The sequence below is a fragment of the Pinus tabuliformis genome, chromosome 2_2 (assembly GCF_031772625.1).
Source record: "Pinus tabuliformis cultivar Carrire ecotype Pingquan chromosome 2_2, CPIR1, whole genome shotgun sequence".
NCBI classification, from domain to species: Eukaryota; Viridiplantae; Streptophyta; class Pinopsida; order Pinales; family Pinaceae; genus Pinus; species Pinus tabuliformis.
This window is the reverse complement of record NC_142300.1, coordinates 49,755,661-49,777,848: the sequence shown is the minus strand read 5'-3', so window position 1 is coordinate 49,777,848 and position 22,188 is coordinate 49,755,661.

Below are 22,188 nucleotides of genomic sequence, written 5' to 3'. Positions count from 1 at the left end.
AGATAAAGTGACACATGTCTCTGTAGTAGTTCACCTGTGTTTGGATTCAAGCCTCTCAATGCGACCAACAATTAATAATCCATTACTAGGTCACTGCAATTTTATATACATCGCCCTTTAGCCATTATTATAAACAACTCAACTATGCATATAACCAGGATCCCATATGCAAGGAATCACACCTAGAACATAAAATTTACATCAACATGATATGTGTGTGTGTGTGTTTGTTTTTTTGTCCCCCCCCCCCCCCCACCATTTTTTAAAATGAAAACAACGACTCATTTTTGTGTTATGTCGTCGGTGCATAACTGAGGATCCCTCGGCAGAGCCTATTTGCCATTACAACTTAAATGTATTATCTTTGGCATACCAATGAATAATATAATACTTTCAAACAATGTTATCTTTATTTTGTGAGGTTTATACACCTCATCATACCTATTTAAATTATTGAACATATCGATGATATAAGGATAGCTTGGGTTTCTGTACGAGTCTATTGTGATCCCTTGAACCCTCAATATCTCAATCCATAAATCAATCTCCTAGTGTAATTAAATTACCCTGAGTTGTTATTTTCCCTGTGCACAATGATTTAAATGTGCTTACAACCATTTATATTAACCATTGTATATATATATATATATATATATATATATATATATATATATATATATAGATATATATATATATATATATATATATATATATATAGATATATATATAGATAGGAGTTGTCTTTAGTGAGACTTTTTGGAAGCTTTTCCGGTGGGTTTTTCTGGTCTAATTTCTCTAAAATCCAGCAGGAATTTATTGAAATCACAAGCTTGATGGGTAACCCCTGCACAATCGAAGTGTCCTAGGGGTTTTTCAGGGTGTTGAATCCATATATACAATAAAAAAACTAGTTTAAATAACAAAAATCAAGATTTCACCTCAAATTGTTCCGCCATATTCTAGCACCGGAAAGTCCAAAAAGTGGCACTAAAGACAACTCTTATATATATATAACGTAAATGCAAGAATCACAAAAGCAATATTCCACTATCAGAAGTTTGTTTCTTTAACCAAGCAAAGCCATGTATCTCCATACAAACATTACAAAAACAACTTAATGGTATAAATATGATTTCATAGTAAATATTACACAAGAGAGAAACTTATCTTGGGTTCAATTGAAGGTGGGAAACTGAGTTAGGGAGAACAACTCTCCACCACAACCATAGACAAGTTGCAACCAAATCTCTCTTGTAGTTGTCACCCTCGAGCTGGATTCCAAATACTGAGATGGTTTTCTCCAAGGATGAAATACCAACTTCTTGTTGAAACATGGACTCCAAATATTCTCCTACCTTCACCCACCAAAAAAATAGTAGTTAACCAATTGCAAAGGGAATCAAGAGTATTGTTTCCTCCAGCCTTCATCTCTTCCATAGCTAATAAACTCCAGGGGATCTAGAGGCTTCACATCCACCTTGAAAAAATAAATCACAATGATTCGACCCAATGATGGGAATCCAAAATCCATTGCCAAAATAGATAAAACAAGCACAGGAGACTTACAAACCTTCCTTTGCCAGGAATCCAGGGACTAAGGCTCCACCCCAGGCATTCAAGGGACTCTAGAGAAGTCCATCTCCACCCTTAAGCCCCAGGGATTTCAAAGACTTATCCCCACCCGAGGAAGTACGTCTCATGCTCCTAATGCTTAACCAAGGTACCAATAACTTCTTTGAGAGTTGTGACGTGCCCAAAGCCTCTTTGTGTTGCTGTAGATGTCTTTTAACTATTCCAAACCAAACTAAGCACAAAATTCTCCTCCTATTTTCTCTTTCCTGTAGTTTCCTCTGCCACTCAAAGGTGGCATTGTTTCCTACCACGCTGGCTCACAAGAGTGTTATTCTATCTATTTTCCAATCATGTTATTCTTCTTCGATTCTCAGCATGATCTTGTCGTTGGATTTATCTTCTCTGTTGTTCCTAGTGCAATTTTGTTCTTCTTTGTTTGCTTGTCTTTCTCTTATCTACTTGTGCCTTCTTTTTCTTCTGTCAAGGCCTGTGCGTTCTTGCTTTTCTGCCTAAGAATGTGCATTGTTTCTCTTCTCTACATGCTTGTGCGTTCTTTTCATTCTCCATGCAAACTATGCACTACTCTTTTATTCATTGCATCCCTTTTCTTTTCCTTTCTTCCACACTACCTCTTGTAGTTGTTGACCTCCTTCTTCTACTTGTCAATGTAGTCCATTTTCTCATAAATTTGTGATCTTGTTTTCTCCCAGCTTCCTACGTTGTCCTTGCACTATTAATTTTTGTCTTGTTTTCTATATTGTTCATCTTTCCAATCTAGTATGGCCCTACATCCTTCTATTGCAGTCCCTTTAATTCTAAACACCAGTTTAGAATTGGCATGCCAAATAAATTTCAATGGCTATCACACAATTTAGATTTTTCCTACAACCAATAAATTGAACATCCCAAGTAAGATCCATCCTCAGCCTTGGAATCCATGCCCCTACTCAACCCATTGTTTTAAACATCAAAATACGTGAAATGTTTACATGGCATTCATAATCAAAATATCAAGGTTGTCACAAATTCACTCTTAGGAATAATTTATAAGCCCTTAAATAATATAAGCCATGAATGGTGTAGAATGGGGGTTATGTTAACTATGTATGTAATGTACAAGATACAACCCTATGAAGGATTGAACTAATTGGACTAAATATTAAGTCTCATTGTTAAGTAATTACCCTCCTACAATCTTTATGTGAGCATTGGATTATTATAAATTGAGTTGATAGTCTAGGGAGGATGATTGTATAGAAATCATAAATCTATATGTTTTTATTAGCCATTATAGGGTAGGCTGTAGGTTATAATTTAGTTTGGTTTTAATCCTTAATTTCCTTGAGCATATTTTTTTTTAACAAAGTCAGTTATGATATACTCATTCAAAAAAGGAAGGGAGATAAACTCTGAGATAAAAAATATTTGAGCATATTAGGAAGTAAGATGGAGCAAAATTCCTTGATCTGTTGATTCCTACTTTTGCTTGAAGCTGGAAAATTATTAATTTACCTACTACACTTAGTTTATAAGTTCAAACATATTGTTGAAGTAAAAGAGTACATTTTCTATTCATGATTAATTAAGGATTGATTCAAAATAGATATATGAAATGCATTCTGATTGAGAGAGAACATATTCTGATGAGTTATAAGACAAAACAGAAGTTGTCTCTTCCTTTCATTCTTGTTGATTGATTTTTCTTCCTTCTGCTGGTACCCACGACAGCAATCATTTGAGTTTGAATTCTCCCCAAACTTCTTTCCAACCATGTCTTGCAGAGACTAAAGAGCTTTCTCAATATGAGCACAACACTCATTGAGTTTCTCAATGGATTTCCTGTGGTTTGTGCATTGATGGTAGAGAAAACCAAGTTCATAAGAACATCGATCCTTCCATTGGTTATGCAACATCCTGATCTGTTCCAGCTCATCTCTAATGGTGTTGCAGTGGGGACAACATTGGATCGGATCCATAGAATAAGGATTTGGGGCTCAGAAAGCTTAGAAATATGGAGAGAAGAATGAGGAGAGAAGGCGTTGCAGGGAAGCGAGGAGAAGAGAAAGGAAGGTCCGCTGCAGGGGAGCGAAGAGATGAGGAGGGGAGGCTCGCTACAGGGAGGAGGAATGAGAGTTAAAAGGAAGCTCGAAGCTTCGATGGGATGAGGCTAAGAAGGCAACACGATGCATGGAGAGGAACAAATGGAATATAAAGAGGGAGGAGGGCCGATAAGGAACCCGTGAACCCTATGGAGATCCACACTTAGATATTCAGCCTGCATAAAAGACAAGGGATGTGAAAACGAGGAGAGTCTTTTATCATCTTGGAGATGGAGCTTTGACTGGGAGAGATTTCATGAATATTTTGACAGAGACATGCCTTAGAAAGGAGGGGATTGATTTTGGATTTTTCTGAGGTCCAATTGTGCATGTGAAAAGATGAGAGATTATGGAATGAATTTTAGAAAGATATCCTCATTGATTCTGACCTCTCCTTGGGGTCTGGTACAAGATTTATTTGCAATATCATCAACTCTACTATTTTTTTCTCTGAGAACATGATAGTATGATATCTCTCCAAGATTTTTCATATAATGTTGTATTTTGGAAACTATTTGGGCTAGGTAAAAATTCTTGGGGTTTGTTTTCTTGACCATCTGCTGGATAAGTATAGCTGAGTCACCAAATACAATTGGATTCATATAGTTTCCATTGCAAAGAATCTGTGCTCCCAACAAAAAACCATAGGCCTCAGCCCTGTTATTTGACTCAATACCCAAACCCCACTCAAATGTGACAGAATTTGATCCCAAATGATTGATTATGATACCTCTAACTCCAGCAAGACCGAGATTTGATTTGGAGGCGCCATCAAAGAAGAGACAGGGCCTCTTGAGAGATTTTAACTAAATTGAGAAATCTTGCTCTTTCAACCGAACCTTCCATTTATCAGATCTGAGGGGAGTTCTCTTGGGAAGACAAACCAAGCTTGGAGGTCGATCCAGAACAAATTTGAGCCAGAGTCTTTCTTCCTCTTGAAGGAGCTTGTCATCCATTTTTTTTGTCCCTTTTGATAGGATGACTTCCATGGAAAGACTCTAGGTTTTGGCTAGAATTTTTCTAACTTCAGGCTTTATATTTTGGAAGATGCACTTGTTCCTTGCTAACCAGATCTGCCAGCATAAGAAAGATGGAAGGCAGGTCCATAAGCGCTTCAACATGTTCTTATTTTTAAAGGGATAAGGGTAGTTGGAATTCCAATTAGCAAAAAAGTTAGTTAAGCTAAGATTGGAGTTGACATGGACTTGTAGAGGGCTAACTAGGGTTTTCCAACATTTAATAGAGAATTCACAAGTGATAAATAAATGAAGAATTGTTTCCTTTGCTTTAGAGAAGAAGGGGCAGATGGAGGGACCTTGAATACCTCTTTTTCTAAGATTATCTATTGTAAGAATTTTCCCCTTGAGCATGGTCCATATAAAAACTTTGATTTTGGGGAGGCTTTTAGTTTTCCATACTAACTTCCAGAGAGGCCAAACAAGTTGTTGATGATCTTCTTGTAGTTTCCCATACCCAGACTTAACTGAATATTCACAACCTGTTGGATTCCATTTAAATTTATCTTGTTTTTTGAAGTTGATTGGGGCTGCTCCCTTAAGATGGTGTAGAATCAAATTCCATTGCTGAAGAAGCTCCCAGGAGAATGTCAAGGGATTGCAACCATCCCATGAATTGTCATGCTGACTCCAAGAGGAAATTTGATCAAGAGTTAAGATGCCTTTGCTTTCATCCAAGTCTTAATAGGGAGGATACCTTGAAGTTCAGAAAGGGGGGGATTTCCCATGATGCTATCAGTCCAAATGTTTATGTCATGCCCTCCCCTAGGGATTTTGGAGGTGTTAGCTTTGATTAAAGGCAAAGATTTTTTTGCAAAGTTTCCATATTTGGGAACAAGGCCTAGTAGGTAGTTGTGAAGAGAGAAGATGGTGCCGAGAAGAGTTGATATATTTGTGCTCAAGCACTTGTTTCCACCAAGAGGTTTCACCTGAGATAAGCCTCCATATGAGTTTTTCTCCCAGAGAAATGTTCATCAATCCGGGGAGCCGGATAGAAGTTCCTCCATTCTCATAAGTGGTTGTAACTTGTTTCCAACAAAATTGGTCTCAATTTTGCCTCCCTACCATAGAAAATTTCTTATAATTAATTCAATTTGCTTTTGGATCCCAGATGGAGCTTGAATAATTGTGAATTGATATAATGGGAGGGAGGAGAGGATTTATTTAATCATAGTTAATATCCCAGCCAAATTGAGCCATTGCATTCCCCAATTTTGCATTTTCTTCTTCATTTTGTCTACTATGGCATACCAAACCTCAACCTTCATGACATCTTTTGAGATTGGTAAGCCTAAATGCTTGAAATGAGACCAATTTGATTTGAAGGGGATACCAAAAATTTGGGAGATACATTGAAGAGTTCTAATAGGGGAATTCCATCCAAATATACTACTCTTTGCGTTATTTAGAAGACCTCCTGAGGCCTCCAGAAATTGATCCAAAATGACTTTAAATCTTCTGGCAACAGTGCAAGAGGCTCCACCCATGAACAAGGTATCATCAACAAATTGAGAATGATTTATACTCTTGACTCCTCTGCTGAATTGGATCCCAGTGATAAGACTACTCTGCTTGTTGTGTTCTAGCTTCCTGCTTAGAGATTCAACCATTATAATATAGAGAAAGGGAGAAATAGGACAACCTTTCCTGAGGCCTCTGGAACTTTGAATTTTTTTTCTAGGTCTTCCATTAATTAAGGGGGCTATCCAAGGCCCTTGGATACAAGCTTTTATAAGGTCAATGAAGTCTGAAGCAAAACCAATTTTTTGGAGGACAACTAAGAGGAATGAATGGCTAACTCTATCAAAGGCATTGGCCATGTCAAGCTTCAAGATGAAACCTTGCTCATTTCTGGATAGACTAGAGTGAATAACTTCTTGGACCAGCAGGATATTGTCGACTATTTGTCTATTTGGAACAAAACCACCTTGATTTTCAGAAATCAAGAGAGGGAGGAGGAGTTTGAGTCTATTTTCTAAAATCTTAGTTATGATCTTGTAAGATGAATTGCACAAGGATATAGGTCTAAACCGATGAAGAGAGGTAGGCCTAGTTTCTTTAGGAATAAGGGCCAAGAAAGTAGAGTTGGTATTGCCTCCAATTTTTCATTTTCGGAAAACCCAATGAATCATATTTAGGAGATTTTTTTAATGAGCTCCCAGAACGAACGATAAAAAGCAATAGAGAAACCATCTGCTCCTGAAGCTTTATCAGGGTGAAGGTTCCATATTGCGTTTTGGAGCTCCTCTTCTTCTACAGGCTTAGTTAAAGCAGCATTAGCCTCATCCGAGACTAAATTTGGGATATGTCTTATGAAGTCTTCATAATTGGTGTTCTCTTCTTCAACAACTAACAATATTTTAAAGTGATGATGCACTTCTTCTTTAATTTCTTCCTGCCCTTTAATTTCAGAATTCCCTTCTCCCATAATTATCTCAATGTGATTCTTTACACTTCACATTTTGGTAAGGTTATGAAAGAAAGTAGTATTCTTGTCACCAGCCTGAATCCATAAATTCCTGGATTTTATTCTCTAGGTTTCCTCCTCTCTTCTATTGGTCTTGTATATTTCCCAATAGATCTCTTTTTCTTTCAATTGCATTTCTTTTGTAACCTCTCCAGCTTCCATACTTGCCTGGACTTGATCTAACTCCGATTGAAGCTCGAGTTTCTTTTGTTTTGGCTCTTTGTAGTGGGATATGGCCCACTCTTTAAGTTCGATCCTGAATTTCTTTAGCTTAGTTTCCCAAATGTAGCTTGGAGATCCATTGATGCTTAATTTCCATGTTGAAACCACCAACTTCCTGACCTCTTCGATGGTAGACCACAGAGGATTATATCGAAAAGGGAGTGGACCCAAGTTTTCATTTTCACCAAATCTAAGAGAGATGGGCTTATGATCAGAAGTTGCAGAAGAAATAATTTTTGAGATCACTGGTACAGTGCCAGAGATGAGTCGGGCATGAATTAGAAATCTATCCAATCTTTCTTTGATATTGCATGGTCCTGTTCTTCTGTTTCTCCAGGTAAATTTTCCATCCTTAGGGATGATATCCATTAGATTTTGAGCTTCTATTTTGCTCTCAAGCTTATCTCTATAGGGATCTAGCTGGAAGCTAACTCCACGCTTTTCTTCTGCATTCAAAATCAAGTTGATATCACCTCCAACTATTACATTTCTATTGACTTGTAAATATTATTGATCATCTAAGGATTTCCAACATTGATCCTTATCTCTGAAATGAGAGGGGATGTAGAGGTTGAAAATGATGATTTGGTTTCCAGAGATTTTGTTTTTGATTTATGTTTTGATCCAGTGTTGCTCCTTAAGCAAACAAATTAGTTCCCAGGAGGAATGTTTCCACATTATGCAAATACCTCCAGAAGCTCCTCTAGCATTTATTGTTATTCCTTCAAAGTGGTTTAATTTTTGAATTATCATATTAATTTCTTGTTCTGTTGACTTGTTCTCTTGAAGTAGAAGAATATCAGGCCATTCAGTTCTCATAAGATCTATTGCTACATTTACTTTCGAGGGGTGCCCAAGGCCTCTACAGTTCCAGGAGACCAGATTCATTATTTACTATGTGATGGAGTTGAGGATCCTTTTCCTCTCATTGATTGATTTAACATTTCCTTGTATCCAAGACCTTTTTAAATATAAGTGTCCATTGGTTGTTGAGTTCCCATGACCATGTCTTTTTGTTCTACTTCATCTCGTATTTCCTTGTTTATTTTCCTTCCATATTTTTTTTGGTTCTTAGGAGGAGCAAAAGTTTCTTTGGATTTTTTTCTAGTTATAATCCTTTCAAAAGAGGGGACAAGAGGTCTCGCAAGGGGACAAGGAGAAGCTAGAAGAGGGAAAGGGGGAGGGAGGAGAGAGGGAGCAAGAGGAGAGGATGGGGAGAGGCAAGGGAAGGATAAGGGATGAGAACCTCAACACCACATGTAGAGGGCAAGTCAAGAGGAGAGGCCAAGGCTGCAAAAGAATTGGAGTATGAAGGTGGGGAATGCAAAGACGGGGGGGGGGCGGAGTAGCCCAAGGAGTGGGTTTAGAAGGGGTTGGGATAGAATGATTTGTAGGTTTATTTCCAGATTTTTTGTGTTTGATAGGTTCCCATTGAGTTTCTTGTGTTTCAGCTATTTCGTATGATTCTCACTTTGGACATCTATTCACAAAATGACCATATTCATGACATACCTTGCATTTGAAGGGAAGTTACTCATAATCGAGTTGTTGAATGTGAGCCCAGTTGTCAACCTTGATCTTCACGACCTCTGGGAGTCCTTTGCCCAGTTGATTTCCACATAGATTCAAGCGCACACGTGCATGCTTTCTTTTGGCTCACTTTTGTCGTATTTTCCAAAAGCATTGCCAATAGCTTTTATAGAATCATCTCCCCAATAGTGAAGGGGAAGGTGAGGAAGACGAACCTAGACCGAAACTATATTTGGGACATCTAGTTCATGATCAAAATATGGATTCCATCTATACATATGTAGTCCTATGTTGTCGATGAAATAAGGTCCATTTTTGAAGATAAGATCTTAATCTTCCCTGGATTCGATAGAAAGTGAAATATCCCCTTCCAAAAAAACAAATAGAGATTTGGCCTTGGGTTTTGGCAGCCCAGTTCCTTTCCACCCATTTTTGAATTTTCTTTGGAGAAGGCCAAAGGTCAGTGATTTGTCCAACTAGACCTCACTTAGCCAGACAGAGCTGCTCTATGAGGCATAGAGGGAGGCAAATCAATTTCTGGGATATCTTCCATCCTTTTGATGAACTTGGAAACCGAAAGACGCTCATGGGGAGCTCCAAGGGAGGAAATGAGGTTGGAGAAAGCTAAAGAAGTGACATCATAAGGGGTCACATGAGTAGGGTGAGCCCCCTCTAGATCAGACTCCAGAGGGACCATCAGGGGAGGGAGCAGAGGGAAAGTTGAGTTCATAGTAGCTCAGGGGAGGGTGCGATGCGGTAGAGCATACTCCTTGAGCATCATTCCTAGAGCGTTAAGCATAAGATTTTTTCCCTGTACTCTTGATATTTTCCTTGAGGCGTGAAAGATTAAATTAAGCCTTTCGATAGGCTCCCATGGTTAAGATTCATGGTCTCTTACCTATCATGATAAACCCCAAGTAAGTTATAATTTTACCTTATGACCCTTGACTAGGATTAATATGTATAATAAGATTTGTTGCCAAGCAATTTGAATTGTATAAGTTCCCAAATTAAAATTTCAAGTCAGGGAAATTTATCCCTATAACAATAACCCTGTTATGCCTCTTAAACATCATATTTAACTAGAAATATGGTGGTTCCCTTTCCCTAATTGATGTAATAGCTTACGCATATCTCCCTATGAGAGTGTGTGTGTGTTGAGTTCTAAATTTGAAAAGGGTTACGACTCATGTAGACTCTTGAAGAATGATATATGGGAGAAGGATCAAAGAATCCTCTAAATGTGGATTTCTGATATGTTGGACCTTTCAAGGTATTAGACGGCTTCAAAATTTCTTAAGTTAGAAGGCCATCTAGAACACATTAAATGAGTATAAGTTTGTTAATGGGAAAGTCCCCTCATTCTTTAGAACCTTGGATTTCTACGCAAACCCTTGATGGATGTATATGTACATATTTATATCTAGGTTGATGTGCTTAAATTCTTAGTACACATCACCCTCTTTGTATATGATCTTAGATTTTTACTCTTAAGTTTGAGTAAGAGTGAATTTAGGTCTTTGAGCCCATTAGAGGCCTTCAAGAAGCTAAAAGGAAGAGCCAAAGAAGGTGTCTTGCCTTTGGAAACACTTAGCAAAACCTAGAGAAATGTTAAGACAAAATTCAATAGTTTTAAGGGTATCATATGAAGATATTTTAACGCAATACAACATGTATTACATGAAAAATATGTTCATACCAAGATATCCAATGGGTACTAGGTTGTTATAGCTTGTATCACATGGATATTAGAGTCATATTTGGGCGAAGTCCAAGGCCTCTACATAAAAAGAGTGAGCACACCACCAAACCATGCCACATCATATGGCACATGTGGGGCCATGTCTAGACGATGATGTTGCAAGAGAGAGGGTCCTTGAAAAATATTTAAAGGGCCACAATTTTGTACTAAGAAGCTTGAAATTAAGCAAGAGTGCAATCGTTGGAAAGATTTCAATGAGTCAAATGCCTTGGTGGCCCAAAACAAACCTTAGATTAATGGTCAAGAAAAAATATCTTGATTACCAAACTTCCTTATTGACACTTAGGGAATTGGGTATGCTACAAATTATAATTTGTAGTATTAGAGTGTTGCAGGCTATGAAGATATTTGGATATTTTTGTATGAAGGAATTTTTCATTTGATATAAATTGTATTATATGAAGAATATCTTCATTTGATATAAATTGTATTATATGAAGAATATCTTCATGTGATACACTTAAAATTGTTGAATTCTTCATTGCCACTTCTCTAGGATTTTGTTTAGTGTTTTCTAAGGCAAGATACCTTCATGGGCTCTTCCTTTTAACTTCTTCAAGGCATCTAAGGGATCAAATCTCTAAATCCACTCCCACTCAAGCTTAAGAGTCAAAATATAAGAGCATATAGAAAGAGGGTGATGCTCAATGATAAGGGTCTTGTACTAAGAATTTAAGCTTATCAACTTAGATATAAATGCATACATATACATCCATAAGGGGATGGTTTAGAATCCAAGGGTCCAAAGACAGAAGTGAACTTATGCTTGACAAACTTACATTTATTTAATGTGATTTTTATTGGCCTTTTAACTTGACAATTTTGAGAGCCATCTAGGACCCAGAAAGGTATAGTATATTAAAAATCCACTCTTATAACATTGTCTGCATCCTTTTCCCATCTTTCATTTTGTAAGGGTTTATATGAGTTATAACCATTTTCAAATTTGGAACTCAACACACACTCTCTCTCAAGGATACATGCATAGACTATTACATCAATCAGGGAAAGTGAACCATCAAAATCTCCACTTAAATTTGATGTTCAAGAGTTATAACAGGGGTATTGTGGAAATGAGTAAATTTCCCTACCACAAGGATCACCGGGATTGGAAACTAACATCCTAAAATTTTATTCTCAGCACTTAGACGAACAAAATTGCTTGGCAGCAACCCCTATTATACATATTAATCTTAGGCAAGGGTCATAAGGTAAATTTACATACAGCGTTGGGTTTATCATGATAGGTGAGAGACCATGCCTCTTAACAATGGGTCCCTCTCTAAAGACTAAATTTATTCCTCCACACCTCATGGTGAATATAGAGACTGAAAGGGCATGATTCTATACCATTTTTTTTTAACCTTGAAGTGTCTTCATATTAGGTAAGGTAGGAATTTCTTAAGAACACGTAATATTGTCAAAATTTCCTTTTTATAAGTGGGTTTGAGTAAGTTATTTCCTTTAAGATGGTTGCCACCAAAGGCAAGGGCTCTTCCTTCTTGCATTAAAACTACACCAATGCCATGTTTTGTCGAGGCCTCAAATTCCAAAATAAAGGATATTGTGAATTTAAGTGTGGCCAAGACAGGAGTTGTACACATAGCCTCTTTAAGTTTTTCAAAAGCTTTAGTTGCTTCTTGGGTCCAACAAAATACCTCCTTTTCAATAGTGCTATTAGAGGTGCTACTATTTTACCATAACTCTTGGTAAAATTGTGGTAATAACATGTCAATCCTAAGGATCCTCTAATATTCTTCAAGGTTTTGGGAATTGAACATTCCATCATAGCTTTAATTTTTGTTGGGGTCCAATTTGACACCTTCATGAGATACAAGATGACCTAAATATTCCACTTCTTGAACCACAAAGGCACACTTGGAGGGATTTGCATATAGTTGCTGCTCTTCCAATAGTTTTAAGAGCATGTCTACATGTTGTACATGTTCTTCCCAAGATTTATTGGAGATTAGTATATCATAAAAAAAATACTAACACAAATATCTTAGGGAAGGGTTTGAAAATAAAATTCATTTAACTTTCAAATGTTGAAGATGCATTAGCAAGGCCAAATGGTTTTCATTCATTCTAAAGGTTGTTTTGGGGATATCTTGTTGCTTCACTCTAATCTAATGATTTATAGAATGAACATCTAACTTTGTAAATAAAATCGCTCCTTGCAATTTATCCAATAATTCATGAATGATAGGAATAGGAAAATTATACTTGATGGTAATATTTTTGAGTTGTTTATAATCTAGACACATACACCATGAACCTTCTTTTAAAACATCACCACTTGCGCAAAGAAAACATTTTGGATTGGTTGAGTGATGCCAACCTTCAACATTTTTTTAAGCATTTTGTCACCCTCGAGACAGTTATTGGCTACAAGGGAACCAGTGCCTAGGACATCTACAAGAACTTATAAAAAAAAATTAATATATGGCCGGAGAGTGATGCCATGAGAGTTGCAATGACTACTTTAGTTCAAAAACCTATATTTCGAAAGAGGGATAGGGTTTTAGCTCAAGCATTTAAGAATATGAAATTCAACTCTGTAAAAAAATGGTGAGCAAAATCAGAAATTGTGAGCCAATTTTTGGAAAGTGGAGTGTTTATAAAAGGTTTTAAATAAAAAACCCTGAGTACCAATGGGTAAATTCCAAGTCTTAAAATTTAAATGACCCTATTACATCATACACTATTACAGCAGAAGACAACATAAATGAAATGAAACACATAGGAAGGAAAAACAAATCTGCAACTTGCCCCAAAGATGGAATCAAAACTGGTTTTTATTGTTCGGTCTCTGAGAGAGATTTCTTCAATACATTTCTCATTGGAATCCAGACTCCATTAATGTGAACATGTGCATTGTAGACCGTCGATAGTCTTGGTACCAGCAAAAGGTATAAACTCCATTTTTCCCAATTTTCATTCATTTGACTTTCTCATGTGCCATTGTCATTATAAATGAATTTGAAGCGTGATTGCTTATGCGGTACATTCTTAAAAACAACACAAACAAGAATCGTGTTTCCATCATGTTTGACTTTTTTCATTTTGCATTGTATATAAAGTCGCAACTTCCTGTAATTTAAATGATACGAGTTGTCAAGAGACCCAGAACCCATAAAAATTGCAAGCTACGATGCCATTCAATTTTAATAATGATTGTAATAATGACCATAGTGGTATGTAGCATATGGAAACGATCAATAGATGAGATGGGAGAACAACTAGTGAATTAGATATCTTATGCTTCGAAATGTAGAATTCCATTCAAACTGAAATTGTTTAACCATGTACTATATAAATAAAACAAATGCCTTCGCGCAGTGCACAACTATTTGGAAGCGTTCCCTGCATACGAAAATTATATAATTCCTCTCTTATAAAATGATGTCCATGAACCCAACGAATTTTCCCTTTCTCTTTTGCCAACCTTGAACTTATTCTTTTAATAAAAATTAAATGCATTCAAGCACACACAAACAAACCTTGTGCTTCATGCATTTTAAATTGTGTCGATTTTATTCTCTCTTCCAAAATCCCATATTAGATATCACTCTTTTTGTCTTATACGCAAACATAAAAATTCTGACATAATCTTGGAGTACATTTTTCCACTAATTCTCTCTCATAGCTCTTTCATTAAAATATTATAAAATAAGAATGGTCTTTTTTTAATAAATTAAAATAGGAAGATTTATAAAAAGATGTAATTTCATGCTAGTCTTTACCTTTCAACATTAATCCAATCCATGAACAAATGCCACATGAACTCCACACAGAAATGATTCAACGCATTTCAGCTTATAATTCTTGTTTTTGATATATTATTGTCATTGCTTCAGTTGTTCAATGATGAGGGGGCATTTGGGAGGCTTGGAGACTTCCATTTGAACACAACGTTTTCCTCCATTGGTTGTATCACTCAACCTCTTTTTTGAAGACCAGGGAGTGGAAAATTTAACTTATTGTTTTTCCTACTCACACTCATTCTTCGCCCTTCGCAGTGAGGATTCCATCGCCCATAAGATTGAAAAGGATAAATTTCAAATAGGCACCCTTGGGAAAACTGCCAAACTTGGCTTTGGCAATATACTTAATTTGTTTGAGATCTCTTTTGTCGTTATACCCAGAGCAACTCTACGACAAATTTTAAAACTTGCAAACTTTTCTTCTCATTTGTTTGACAACAATGGGTCCTTTAAATGAACTTGGCAGTTGAGTTGAATGTTATCATAAATATAAGGCCGCGCATATTAATACGTATATATTATAAATATAAGGCCCAAAATGCTACACTATAACAAACTCACTTCAAAAACTAGAGTCTTGTAGATTGACTGCTAGGGACCTCATTAAACATGAATTGCTCTTTGTTAAAATTCTTAATGTTGTAACCAACCGTAGATAAATTTGTCCCTGGCCAAAATTTTAGAATTTTTATTCCCACAAAGATTATCCTTGTACTCCAAATCATATAGAAGCTTGAAGATGCGCGCTAAGAGTGTGCTATTCCCACAAAGATTATCCTTGTACTCCAAAACATATAGAAGCTTGAAGATGCACGATAAGAGTGTGCTTTAGCATGAAAGAGACATCGATAATGTTAATGTAAAAGTCCCATCAACGCCAAATCTACTGGATGCTTTATAAGATGGAGATATGACTTAAGATTATGAATATTTTCTTGCATGATTCTTGGGAATGACGCTTTTGACGACCAACGATATATATTGTCTATCATAAAAATAAAAAGTCATTCCTTCTCTTTTTCGAAGTGGACAATTTTTGTTTTTGTCATCAATGACTTACATGGACCTAGCACATGTAGGTTTGTCACTCTAAAGAAAAAGGCTTATGATCATTTGATATTAGCTTCAATCAATATTAACTCGATTGTGATCATTTGATGTTAGCTTCAATCAATATTAACTCGATGGAATTTGATAATTTGATCCCTCACATAAAAAGAAATTTGGAAAAAATACTACAACAAAACAACAGTACACCTCTGTTCCATGCTTTGTCCATTTTTAATTCTTTGCAAGAGATGAAGAGACTATCGAAAACCATTTGGTAATCTTTGAAGTATGATAGGATTTTTCTACCATGTTTCTGTAGTGCTTTATTCAAAATAATTAGAATTATTAAGCTCCAAAGTCAAGTTTTGTTTCGCAACATAAGTTAGATTTAAGAACTCTCGACATTCTAGTCTTGTAAAAATCAACTACAACAAATCATATGCTCAATCTCACTTTTTTTGTGTGCATATGGGTAGCTCTAAGGCCTAATGTCAGGTGGTACACTTCCTAGTTGCAAATGAATAGCATGGTCACGATCTCAAGTAGGTGGAAGGCCCTTAGGCATTTCTCCAAATACTTTGGAATGACTATTAAGAACTTAGGAGATCCAGTAGAGCATATGGTATATATGTTTGAACATTTACTAGGAAAAATTATGCAATCAAACCATGGCGTGCCTTTTTGAGTAATTTTGTCATGCTCTTAGAGCTTATCACTTTAGAGGGTTTCCCTTGGATACCTTTAAGATAAAATTCCATGCCTTTTGAGGAAAATCTCATGATTTTTTTTTGAAAATTATGGGTCATTGTTCCTAATGATTGCAACGATTGGAGCCCTAATATAACATCAGTGCCACCCATTTGGATTGTAATCATGGGACTAGAAAATAAACACTCACCCATCTTAAGCTTAATACTATGGTACTTCCCTAAATAATTTATGGTTGCTCCACCTACAATCATCACTTGAAACCCAAGTGCTAGAATACAAAACAATTAAGAAGTTTTGCTAATTTGCAATTAATGAAGTTATGGGTACAACAAAAATCAATCAACAATATTACCTTTTTATTTTTTATATATCCTTCTATCTTGAAGGTTTATGAAGTATTGATGCCAACCAATGCATGATAAGATATGGTTGGAGTAGTCTTTTGTAGTTCTAGATCTTGAGATGGTTTTGATTCTTGATCTTCACAATCTATGTAGAATCATTTATTCTCACTATATTTAGCCCCTTACCATACTTGCTATCACAATACAAACATAGTCCTTTTACTCTCTTTCATCCATTTGTTGAGATTTCAACCTTGTAGGTTGTGTGAGGTTAGGAGAGAGAGCATAATGCTCTTTATAGTTGTTAGTGACCACTCTTACAGTAGCCACATTTTTACTTTCAACTTTCCTTGCCACACTAAAATCATGCTATAGGGATTTAGGTTCAAATAAATGCACCTCATGTTTGATGCTCTTCTTTATAGTACCTATAAAAACAAAATATAGGGCATTGTATAAAGCCTCACTAGGCGACCTAGATAATGTGCAATACATGTGAGTGTTACCGCTATCACCTCACCAACTACTCGCCTCTCTTCAATGAAGGACACAATCTAACACACGGGATGCTTCTCTGGTAGGGCTTACAGATCAAGTAGCCCAAGGATTTTCAACCAATGCCCCTTAAGGATATGACTACAAAAATCCATTTGATAAGTGTAACAACCCTTTTTTCTACCCCTCTTTTAAATGTCACTATGAATATTTTTTTATGTGAGTAAATGTAAAAATGCAAATATGGATGAGTTGGAGGAGTGGACATGGATTCAGAGATCCAAGGAGTGGGAAGTTAGTTGTGTTGAGTTTGAGCCCAAAAACCAAGGCACTTCATTTATTTTCCCCCATCTATCTCCTTACCAAATTAATGGTCTACTTAGTAGGCATTGAAGTTGTGTATGGGCAGTATGAAGTGAAGGACGAGGCCCATGAGACTTCCCTTCTCGTGGGACTATAGGTTTTAACCCTGTACAAAACTTACCTGCATACGAATTCTAAAACACATAAAATAAACAATGCGAGAGCATAACACATAAAACACATATACACAGAGATTTTCCCCTGGATCCCAAAACCGGGACTACCAGCTTGATTTTTCATTATATTCCTTTCAATGTTACAATACATATTTATACATGCCGAAGCATCCAATACCATGGACTGAAAACCATAGGTAGGCTCACCCAACCTAATATAGGGTCCAATTTTTATTTTTATTTTTTATTTTTTATTTTTTAATTTTAATTTTAATTTTATTTTATTTATTTATTTATTTATTTTTTTTCCCGGGGCGCTGCCTCGAACCTCGTAGAGGAGGGCTACCCGCCCCCCTCAAACCCCCCGCACAGGGGGGGCTGCCGCCCCCCTTGTGACCCCGCACTGCACAATCGACGCAACGAAGGGGGGGATCTGCCCCCCCTCTAACCCCCCGGTTCACTACATAGGTTAGTCGTGGAAAGAATATAACACAACCCAATAGGGACATGTTGGGAAAGTAAACACTCAAAAGGGGATATCGGAGGCAGATCAAAGGGAGAACACAGAATAGAGGAGTAAGGAAGAAAAAAAAAGTGGAAGAGAAGAGAAGACAATAGGAGCACAAGGCAAGGGAGTGAAGCACTGAAGAAGAACAACATCTACTTTGTAACATAATAGAGTTCACCTATGACTTTGTTTTGACCCATGATTATGTGTATGTGATTGGTTGGTTAGTGAAGGCTTGGTGGAGACACTACCTCACTTAATGTTTGTTGAGTAGCTTGATAAACCTATAAGTTCTTGCTAGAGAGATGATAAACCACTTAAATCTTATTGAATGGGTTGATAAACCACTGGGGTGCTTTGTTGGAAGGTTGATAAACTACTTGGCAGACTAAGGCACTCAGGTGGTTGATGAATGGGCTGATAAAACACTAAGTGCTTGCATTGGAGGATGATAAACCACTTAAGTGATTTTCAAGTAAGATGACAAACCACATGGGCAGTGGGATTTGGACTCCTATGATGTTTGCCTTGAAAATCTAGTTGATAAACCGCCCTTAGAGTGAGATCATTCTCCTGGACTAAGTAGAACTTCGTTGATCCTTGGATGAATCCCCATGATCTATTGTAGAGAGGAAAAAGAGTCATCATGGTCCTCACTACATGAGACAATTGGTAAACCATATGGACAACACAATCCCTCTCTGTCTTGGTTGGCTTGCTATTAGTATGAAGCTTCCTTGAGCAACTAACTCCTCAGACTCTGAATATGGCTCGAGGGTGGTCAGCTACAAGAAATACTGTAGTGTAGTTGGCCTGATATTGGGTGGATAATTGAATTCCCTCGTTTAGTTTCCAACTATCCTCATATACTAAGATAAGTATAATGGTTTAAACACATTTGATTATGAGTTATGACAATGTTTGTTCTGATAGTGGCTAATGTAGGGATTTGTATTCCTCGTGAAGGAATACCTGAAATCATTGTATGATCATGGTTGATAGCTACTTTATATGTCTATAATTATATGGAAAGTTTTGTATTGTTAAGTTCTATTGTCCACTCAAGATTGCAAGCTATTTATGTGTTATAATTTCAATGAATAACTGCCCGGGACTCACTGTTACACACATGCTTTATAAACTAGCTTATATGTTTGTGGGATATTGAGTGCTTGCGTAATGAAGTCCCCTACCATGAACGTGATCTATAGGTATTTGGAAATCTATAAACTAAAGGAACCATGTGGTAATACGTGGGATTTACGCATCTTCATTTAGTTACCAAGGCCGAGAATCGTTAATGGCTGAAATGAATGGTTGAATTGTGTAGATTATTGTTATATCCATTATATTATCTAACATGCTATGAACTGAATGAATTATTAAGTTGTGTTGAAAGGGATTAGTCTAAATCTAATGTGATAACTCATGCTCTCTATCTTTATATTGCTCTATAGTAATGAAGATGAATGAAGAAATTATATGGTATGATAGATTTATGATGTATGCAGTTGGAACTGTGAAAATTTTATTCTAGTTAATCTGGTAATTATTTTCCTATCGTTTAGATTATTTGTCCTGCTGAGACCCTATTGATGGTGTCTCCCATGCTATCATTGCACATCCCTTGCTCACTCGAATTGTGTCTCCAAGAGCCCCATCGACTTCTTCTTATAATCTCTCGTTAAGCAATAAACAACCATGATCTAATCATAACCAGTGGCTAAGATCATATTAACTCTAAAACACTTTTCTAGAAGTCACTAGAGAGAAATCAACTTGTCTCGATTAATACTAATTACTTAACCCATTTCCCTAAGTTAGATTTAGGAAAATATTTAAAAAATGGTTAATAAATATAATTAAGAAATTTTCCATTAATAACATAAAGTGGGCTTGGAGATAATTAATCCACTTGTGTTCTTAGCCTCATACTAGAATACTTATCTAAGCTACATAAACTAATTGGATTGTAATTTTCCTCTTGCAACTATGCAACCCTATATATTTGTGCTCTATCGGGAAGTTGATCGAGAGCTTGGGGCTTTAGGGCCTTGGACCTGAATCCACAGATAGTCGAACATGGGGGAAGTTTCCCTTCTTCTTCCACATAACCATTGTTATATCACCTCACCCAACGACCATCAGATTTGGTGGTGATAGAGCGTAACTTGTTTGTATGTCGGGGGGGCTAGCATTGAGTGGGCGCTGGTAGAACCATGCCCCAATGAAACCAGGCTGCAGTGGTCGCCACCCATCGGCCCTCGACCATATTCAATATAAGTATTGAATAGGAAAAAACCAATATAATGGCAATGTTAAGGTTAAGAGTGGGGTTTGATGGGGCTAGGAGCACTAGAAATCCACCCACCGCCCATAGTTCATCGCTCCTCACTTTAGTTAGCATAGAACCCCATGGTGAAAACTAACCGACCGACATGAAATGGACATGACCTGGCGGGACCCTTTGTGATGACTTGTGAGGGTGACATGGAGACTCCATCAATGCCACATAACCTTACTACTACCTGCCACTAGAAAGTTTGGATATGTTATATGAATATGCCGGTGGAAAGGGAGTTGATCTGGCCATGGTTCCAACACAGATCCCTACCGCTGCTCACAGCTCGTCCCCCAATCTTAGAACTTGTTAATAAAGGTAGAAAGGGGGTTGAAGGAGGGTCATGCCAATTCGACGAGACATGGGCCTATGGACCCCATTTGGAATGGGCTTTGAATGAAATCACATATAACATGGAAAACCCTATAAACACAAGGAGGAGGCCTAGTGGGGCCTATGCCCGAGTTGACATGACAAGTGCCACAGGGTCCTAATAGTGGCCATGTGAATTCCATGTAGGGTTCCACAATGATGTGGAATTCATATTCTATTGATGTGGTAGTTCTATATGGAACAAACATGGATGCCACATAGTAGTATTGTGATAACATGGACCCATGTGATGATGATGATGTGGCAGTGCCACGTGGGCTGAACAAGAGCCATATGGATGTTGCATGGTAGCTCAATGTTGATGTGGAATTATGTAATTGTTCTAACTTCAGTAGGCCATGTTTGGTCAATTTAGTGTGTTCTAAATTGCTGATTAAAATGTCAATCCGGGATTCGTAAACTGACGAAGTGAAGTGTACTATATGTACAAGATAACCATTTTCTTAGCCTTTTGTCGTTTTTGAGTTTGTTTTTGGATTTATCTCTTATGGATTTCCTAGTGTATGATGGCGAAAATGAAAGTTAAGTATGGATAGTAATGGTGATTTCTACAGTGAATTTCCAAACTTAAAAGTGTTCAAAAAGAAAGCTCTAAAACAACTGTAATGAAATCAATTCTTAAGAGGAAGTAAATGTATCAAACAGTGAACTAATGACAATGGCCCAGTATCCTTACTGCTGTATGAAAAACAAAGTAAAAACTGAACTTAAAGCAACTCAAAGACTGAAAGCAAAATCAACTAATTCACACTACTTCAACTCTTCTGATCCTTTACCCTTCAGCTCAATCTACCTTATGGGAAGCAATCATGAACAAGTTAAGTAATATGATATCTAAATTAAATTGCATAAAGGAAACTAATCACACTACTTCAACTCTTCTGATCCTTTACCCTTCAGCTCAATCTACCTTATGGGAAGCAATCATGAATAAGTTAAGCAATATGATATCTAAATTGCAAGAAATTAAATTGCATAAAGGAAACTAATCACACTACTTCAACTCTTCTGATCCTTTACCCTTCAGCTCAATCTACCTTATGGGAAGAAATCATGAACAAGTTAAGCAATATGATAACTAAATCACACTACAATAAGTAATATTCTGATTTCTTACTAATAGAGTCACTTGATTATAGAAAGAAACCATAAAAAAATGAGTAGTATGATGTCTAAGTAGCAGAAAAATAAATAAGCAAAACACAATTTGAAAAATGACAGTGTTGGAATTAAACTTCAGAAAATGAAAATTAGCAGGAAGGACAAGATGATCTCATATGTCAGTAGTTATCAAAAAGATGAAAATTTGCCCGGGCTGCCTAAGAAAACTTGTAGAGAAGCACTGATCAGCTGACAGCTATAAGAAAACATAAATGAAAATGTAAACAACAGTGAATTAAAAACATCAAAACAACATGTTATATACAAGCTA